This window comes from Capsicum annuum, chromosome 11, assembly GCF_002878395.1.
Source record: "Capsicum annuum cultivar UCD-10X-F1 chromosome 11, UCD10Xv1.1, whole genome shotgun sequence".
NCBI classification, from domain to species: Eukaryota; Viridiplantae; Streptophyta; class Magnoliopsida; order Solanales; family Solanaceae; genus Capsicum; species Capsicum annuum.
The window spans coordinates 43,031,710-43,040,009 of record NC_061121.1 but is presented as its reverse complement, the minus strand read 5'-3'; the positions used below and the strand labels follow the sequence as shown (position 1 = coordinate 43,040,009).

Sequence of the window (8,300 nt, the reverse complement as noted above, 5' to 3'; positions counted from 1 at the left end):
TTTTAGTTGTTAGTAGAGATTTCTCAGACTTATATAAATGGTTTTGAGTCTTGTTGAACTTATGTCGTGTTGTTTAGTTGATATAATCAGATAACCATATTTCCATTTTGTTTTTGCATTTTATAGTTTTTGAATTGTTCATATGATTGCTAGTTAGATAGGCTCTTGGGCCTTCATGGTTCGGGATGTCCATCGCAGTCAGGTCCTCGGTTCGAATCGTGACAAACTTGGTATCAGAGCACGGTTCATGGTCCCAGGGTATCTGCAAAGTCGCGTCGGATAAAGTTTTATTTATGGGTATGTAGCATGCCACACTTATAAGGAGGAAGCTACTAGGCATTTAGGAATCACTACAAAAAATAATTCAAATTGCGGGGGTTAATTTTACGATTTGTGGGGGTTTTAAACCCCCGCAAAATGTAATTCTGGCGGTTCCCAAAACCCCCACAATACTAGCCGTCACAAATAATTTGTCGCGGTTTTTTTCGACCCTCATAATTAATTTGCGACAATTATTTTGCGGCGGTTGCGACCCCCATAATTAATTTGCGGCGGTTATTAACCCCCGTTATTCTAAATTTAATTTTTTATAAAGAAATTTTATTTAAAAATTACAGGGGTTAAAACCTCCGTAATTTTTTTATTTTTTTTAAAATTTAGTAGGACCCATCAATTTTCAATAGCTAATTATAGATTCTAATTGTAGCTTAAATTTAATTTCTCCTTCAGGCATAACCTACAATTCAATATTTGTTTAATTTATATATCATTAATAGAACAGAGTAATTAAACATTGTAATTGACAAGCATATCAAAAATACATTGAACATTAAACTTCAAAATCAAATTTTAAACATTAACATTTTCAAACTCTAAATTTTCAACATTAACTAGTATCTTCAAACTCCAAAATCAGATTTAAACACAAAACCTTCAATATTCTAAGATTCACTCCAACCACATAATTACATCATAATAATTGAATATCCAAGACAATTTGCAATGAAATCAACGACTATCATTAGGATCACTATCATCATGAGGTCTCCTTGCATCCATGGGCGAAATGAGTCCACTAGCTGCATGCATCACTTGGCTACATAAAAAATGTAAAGTATAAAAACCAATTAGATAAACTTTCAGTCCTTATTACATTTATATCTATGTACAACTAAAAAATATCATGATAAATATAAATAGATCAATCAATAACTACTTCATGCTGCAGTTTCAAACTACTCAATCAGTTGATCAAACTAGGAACCTGAGTACCATTCAAGATACAGGTAATATCAAACTAGAAATCTGAGTATCATTCAACATACAGGTAATATCAAACTAGGAATCTGAGTACCATTCAACATACAGGTAATACCATTTAACATATAGCAACACAATCAAGCACAAAATAAATTTCTTACAAAACAATTCTATGTTAACAAAGTTGCAAAATGGAGTACTTTTAGCAGTGCGTGTAGATAGTAGACAACCAAATATTTGATGTGAATTCTAGTTCCCCGTTTTTCCTTTATGTATCAGAAAGATGATAATGACAGAATAGATAACAGTGAGTTTATGTGTATGGATTTATAACTTATATACAGTGACTTTGTGAAAGAGTTACACACTATCAATGTACTTTAACATGTAGTAACAGATTAACTACCTTAATTTCTACTTAGGTTCCTAATTCCACTTGCTATGTACAGTTACATTTAAATGACTTGAAGTGTCGCATGAGTGTATATAGAAGTTAAATCATTTATGTATATATTTGGTTATCCAGGAAAGTGAGGAAGGGAGCTAGGGCTGCCACCAAAGATGTAACTGCTAGAGCAATCAAACATGTAAATATTTGGAAGATAATAGAAGATGAGAAGCAATATCTTCAAAGAAATCCAAATGTCAATTACGAGACCAAAAGAAGAGTACCTACTAGACCAAATGCCCTTCACAATAGGTATGTATGTTATGTATGTTCTTATACTTTTTTAAGTCACCAAAAATTAAGACTTCTTTTCTTAAATTCAATTGCAATTTTTCGATTGCAAAAGTCAAATGCATCAACCACCACAAGAGAACAGCCAGGTTCTCTTCAGTGAACTTATGACTTTCATTACTGGAGTTGAAGGAAATATAGGTTACATAAAGCTTCAGTGTTCTTATATGAATCACAACACCAACCATATTCAAACAACAACAACAACACACCCAGTGAAATCCCACAAGTGATTATGTATAATCTTGCTATTCTGTTTGATGAGTAAACTATAACCTGTACAATCACAAATAGGGTAAGAGTAAACTTTCAAGATTACCTAATATATATGGTCTTTAAAAATTTGTATGTTGGTACTTACTGAGCATGAGAACTATGCAAGAATCAATGTACAATCACGAATAGTGGAAGACTAAATTTCTAGTTTAACTAGGAGTTATGGCCCTTCAAATTTGTGGATACTGACTGAGCAATAGAACCTATGCCTGGGAGAAAAGGATCCCAACTAGTTGGGAAGAGGGTTGAGTTGTTCTTACACTTAGCTCCGAGTAGGTAAGCGCGAGATTTAGAGAACTTCTAATATGCTTAAAAGGAAAATTGATGACTATTGTAGTGAAATGGACTTTAATAGACTGAATATCTATAGATGCGGAACACAACTAGCATGGGATTGATGTGAAGTTGTTTCTGTACATACCTGTAAGATTCCACTTTTATAAGGTTTCTTTAGTTATTGTATCAGTATGGTCATGGTTTCTCATTAAATATGTGGTAATGGTATGTTTAAGTTTCCCTAGTGATCAATACTCTACCCTATTTCCAATGTGATGAAAGTTTGGTTGCATAGCACCCTTGCATAGCTGAATCGAAGTATCAAACTAGAATATATGATACTTGAACATTCAAGATCATTGTTAAACCACATTAGATGTATGACACTCCATGTATTAGTCCATACGATAGCTCATGTCAGTATCTTAAATCTCACTATTTTGGGTAACTAGTAGGTAATCATCAAATATCATTTCATTTCCGTTACCTGATAGCTTTCCATTAATAAAAGCGTGGAGAACATGACCTAGGGATTCCACATGAAGTACCGTTGCAGATCCATCTTGAAGCAAAGGATCATCATTTTTTAAATTGACACTGGAAAAAAAAATTTGTTCAGAAAAGCAAACTTTGGAGCAGATAAAAATCGTGCATGCTAACAAAGAACACTAGTCGTTTTCACAAAAAGTTGTTGATTAGAAACTATTAAAACTATTTTTTGGATTTTACCTTAGAGGGTACCAAAGATAATCACTTTTATCAGCTGTAGTGTTTATCTATTCCACCAGCCCCACTTTTTTGAATGTATTATCACTTGAGATACCTACAGGCTCATTTACCAAAGTCCAACCTGACATGGATGCGCTAGATACATCGGCTTTCGTAGACTGAGTAACAAACGTATAGACTTTGATACGGAGTTACTCTGTCACCAAGAAATGTAAAACCATCAGCTTGAGCTGCAACAAGCACAGAGCTACAATTTGAACTAGACAAGATTAGGAGCCAAACCTTTGCAGTATTAAAGGCCACATTCTTGTAGCACACTGTTATCCAGATTTATAAACACTGGCCTGAACGAAGAAAAGAAATTTGTAGTTTATAATGTGAAGCTCTCCTTAAAAAACTAACGTTACCTGTACAATTCATTCTACTCTTTTACTACGGGGTTGTTTTTAAGAGAAATATCCTAAATAACAAAGAAGGATATAAGTTTAGGATCATGGCGGCAACTTATGATCAAGATTCTAGATTATGCTTGCAAAAGCAGTTTTCTTGGGGGTTGGTTGAAACAGTTGACAGTAACTGTCTGGTAGACTGGAAGTCTTTACAATACAACACATCGCTACAAATTCCAAACTTGTTAACCATAGTCGAACTGAATTATTTTAGAAGAAGCAACTAAAATTTTCTTGACCGGTGATTGGGACTGCTTCATGCTAGACAATGATAAATATGCCTCTATGGTAGAACCCAGAGAAGTGATGTTTGGATCAGTTTCCACCATCTCAGGCTCACAAAGCTTTATGGCTTTATGGAGATCTTTCAAGTGAACCCACTTTGGTTGTCTTATAAGTCCTACATTATTTAATCGAATAAGCTTAGGATTCAATATCATAGAATGTAATAGTTCGATGTTGTGATATAAGTCGATGGAGAATAAGCTTGAACATATAAAAGTGAAGTGATAAGCCTATACCGTACTCATCTAAAGGGGCATCATAGTCATAGCTAGTTGCAATAAACGGTCCACCACTGGTTCGACCAAAGTTAGTTCCACCATGGTACTATTCAAAAGCAGTAAAATATCATTTAAAGACTTAGTTCAGTTGTCAACGTTCGTTACAGGCAGGGTACTATAAATTAAGATACTCCTATAGTACCATGTAATAGTTTGGAAGGTTCCGCCTCGCTGGAAAAATTGAGCCACAGCAAAAGCAATGTCTTCCACAAGTCTGTAAGGGACAGCACCACCAAAAGAAAGAAACATATGTTCCAAACAGTGCAAAAAGGTCGAATTAGCACCAGATTTGACGTGTATATTCAAGTATCATATAACGTTCAAGATCATTGTTAAACCACATTATATACCCAATGTAATCCCATAGGTGGGTTCTGACGAGGGTAGGGTGTACGCTGACCTTACCCCTACCTCATGAACATAGAGAGACTATTTCCGATAGATACTTGGCTACAAGAAAAGCATTCCAACTTTATACCAGCTGACTCCAAATTTGTTTAAACATAATCTCACCACAGACAACTTGGCATTGTACCGATGCCAATAACTCAAAGCCCATTCCAAAAAACACCAAAAGAAAGAACAACACATGTAGTTTATACTTTATACTACAAGGCAATAATTCAAATTTCACAACAATCTCATCAATGAAATCAGTTAATCACATTATTCAAAGTGAAACCAGTAGCTACCACAGAAAAAAAATCCATTCACATAAAACTTTATTCTCACCGGAATCCTATTTGGGTATTTTTCCCTAATTCTAGCAGCCTCAGCATGCCTCTTATCTGAATATTATCCAAAACAACATAGTTAAAAAATCACAAACACCCATACTTCTTTTTCAGGAAGAAAACTCCTAACATAGCAGAAATTACAAAAAAAAAAATGCAAAACCAACCAATATTTTTGGAGGATCCGACACACATCTATCGATATTTTTGAAGAGTCCAAGCAATATAGCTGGAGACAGAATCTCCAAATATGCAAATAAACCAAACATTTACATAACATCAGTAACCCAATTTCAATCCTAAAACAAATGCTTGATTAAACATCACTAATTAAACGAGGAAACAATCACTGGTACATAACAAATTCTTAATTAAACCACAGAATGAAAGAGTTCCTTAATATTAAAACTTGAGTGCATTGTCGTACCGTGGTACAATTAGTGGAACAAATAACAGAGCTTAGGGATTTCCATCTTCCCGTGTTTTTGTAGTCATTACAATGATCAATCTACCTAATCCATATCCATATCCAAGCTTACCGTGCTTTTATAGTCATTGCAATGATCAATCCACCTAAGCCATAGCCAGATCCAAGCTCAAGAGAGGGAAAGTGAGAGAGGGAAAGTGAAAATCAACTGAAATAGCCAGCCGATTTAGGAAATGAGAGAGGAAGAGAGGGAAAATAAGAGAGGGTTGATCGATAATTTGGAGCTACCTACCGAAATGGGAAAGTGAGGGAAAATACTTTGCCCAATTAAAAAAAAAAGAGAAAAATGTTAGGCGCTATTTTTTTTTATTATAGCGGGGGTATATTTTTATGGCGTTATTTTTTATGGTAGATAGCGGGGGTTTAAAACCGCATAATTTATAGTGGGAATTAAAAACCTCCACAAATTTATAAATTTTAGCGGCAGATTTTTAACCCCCACAACTCATACAATTTTACGGGGGTTAAAATAACCCTTGCAAATAAATCCCTGCAATTAAACCTATTTTTCGTAGTGAATGTTTCACTTTTCTTCATGTTCTAGATCGTACCATTGTGTTGTCCATTTGAAAGTTATATAAATTCTCTCTTTACCCTGATTTTATTTGCTATGCCTCCTTGTCGAGCTAATTTGAGTGCAAAAGCTTAGAGTCTAAATTATATGGTCCTTTCTAATTGAGTCATAAACGATTATGAAATTGCACAAGAACTTGAGAGGAGTCCATGATTGCTTTAAGGTGTATTGATTTAAGCTTTTACCCCTATCTACATCAGTCGTGCATTTGAGACTAAGGTATGAAATGCATCCAGTCCTCTTTTATAAAACCCTTATTGTAGATGTCATGCTTAAGGGTAATGATGAGTGGCAGAATGTTGGAATATTATTTCCACCGGAGTAGTAGTATGTGATAAAGTGTCATAACCTATGAGTTGTAAGATAGTCCAAAAGTTAGTGATATCAAGTCACAAGCTTAGAAGACAGAATAAGGGTGATTTTTGCATAAAGAAGCTTGTTTAGTTGTGTAACCATTGAATGAGGGATGGGTTGTTATTTTTATAGTGATAGACTAATGTGGTAGCAATGTTTGCAGATTGTATGGTAGTCTGTGCAAGGAAGTGACTAGCTATGATTATTATTTACTCAATATAGGGAAGGATCCCAGAATGGATAGTTATGGTGGTTGTAGAAATTATTTATAGGTTGTGAATGGAACGGGTTAGATTAGTCAATAAGTTATGGATAGAGACTCATTGGTGTAAATGAAATTTAAAAGTAGTCTAAATGTATGCATGGGTAAGTAATTATGATGTGAGAAAGTAGAATATGTTGATAAGATCATAATGAGTCACAATATAAGATTAAGATCGACTATCCCTATTATGTGACTTTATCCCTTTGATTATTTTTTTCTCTAGTAATTGTAAACTAGTACTGCATGTGAGAAGGTATGTCGTAGATTTTGAGGTATGATACTAATATCGTGGAGAGGATGAACTTATGGGCCATATTTAAGTAAAGTAAGAGACTTAGGTTGATATTTCTATTTGATGGACTAGTATAATATGCAGCATGCTTCATCGATGTTACATGATTGGTGTTAGACAATAGGCTTGAACTTTAGGTATGGATTGTGGTGGTGAGAATAGTAGCTTAAGGTTAATGATGCATGTTTTGTGAGATTAAATAGTAGGCTTGATTTGATGTGTGCAGTAGCCTAGGTTGGCAACTTATGGAAAAAAGAGTGGATAATTATATATATATATATATATATACACACACATAAGACTAGTGTTAGAACGATAAATTATAGCCTAGGTTGCACATGTTTTAAAATAAGGACTCTCTTGAATTATTTAAATGTTTTTTGTGATCAAATGATTGAGTCTATTGAAAAATCTAAAGCAGAACATTATAAGTGGTTTGAATGAGAAGGGCTATGGAATGATACGACACAAATGACTTGCAAGTCGGGGTATGACGATACCCTATTATGAATTACCATTAACAGAATAAGAAAAGAGTGGTTTGTAAGCATGATTCATGTTTCTTATAAGAAATTTAAAAATGGTCTTAAAGAGAGTTAGATGGTTACCCGAAGAAAGAACAAGTCGAGAGACTCAATGCTGGAAACCGTGGTTTGCTGACTCAGGATTATGCTACCATGTTGTGAGGTCTTGTATGCCTTGATGTATGTTATCCCAACTTGGGACTATGGTTAGGAGCCATGATTTGTGGTCTTGTGCACTACCATGACATGTTGATTTGATAGGGAATCATGACACCATGCTTTGTGGTTTTGCGTGTCTTCCTTTATTGATACTCCAATCCTTGAGGCAAACTTGAATTGGGGGCTTGGCTACCGAGTCAAGGGTGGATTCTATATAGACCATGGAATTACAGATTGTAGGGTATACCATCTAACTTAGAAGAGAAATAAAGAGTAAAGTCATGATTTTAAGAAAGTGTTTTGCAATTTATCAAATTATGCCTATATGTTTTCAAATGTTTCAAGATGACATGTTTTTATGAAAATATCTCACATATGTTATATAAAAATAAATTTTTGTTTTTGAATTGTTCTACGTACCAGTGCATTATGTATTGACCCCTATATTTCAGGATCTAAGGCTCAGTCCCGGGGTCCTGCTAAGTAGTAGATCATTGTTAGATGATTGGAGTTGGTGAGAGTCCCTTATTTCGAAAGGTCTTGTTTCATATGATGATTTCATTGTTTTTAGTTTATGGTCCGACCGGGGACCTTGTCCCGGTTTCAGACAGATATTGCT

At 34.6% G+C, this 8,300-nt stretch overlaps 1 long non-coding RNA gene across 2 annotated transcripts; it reads right to left on the bottom strand.

The window, feature by feature from the left end:
* Nucleotides 1-834: 834 nt before the first annotated feature.
* Nucleotides 835-5,781, bottom strand: LOC107846943. Of its 2 annotated transcripts, XR_001667215.2 has the most exons (6): nucleotides 5,454-5,781; nucleotides 4,435-4,506; nucleotides 3,563-3,624; nucleotides 3,281-3,476; nucleotides 3,039-3,148; nucleotides 835-1,096 (listed from the first exon to the last, which is right to left on the bottom strand). It is a non-coding gene; the product is annotated as an uncharacterized LOC107846943 (long non-coding RNA). The 2 variants fall into 2 exon arrangements; XR_007046601.1 differs by lacking the exon at nucleotides 4,435-4,506.
* Nucleotides 5,782-8,300: the final 2,519 nt, after the last annotated feature.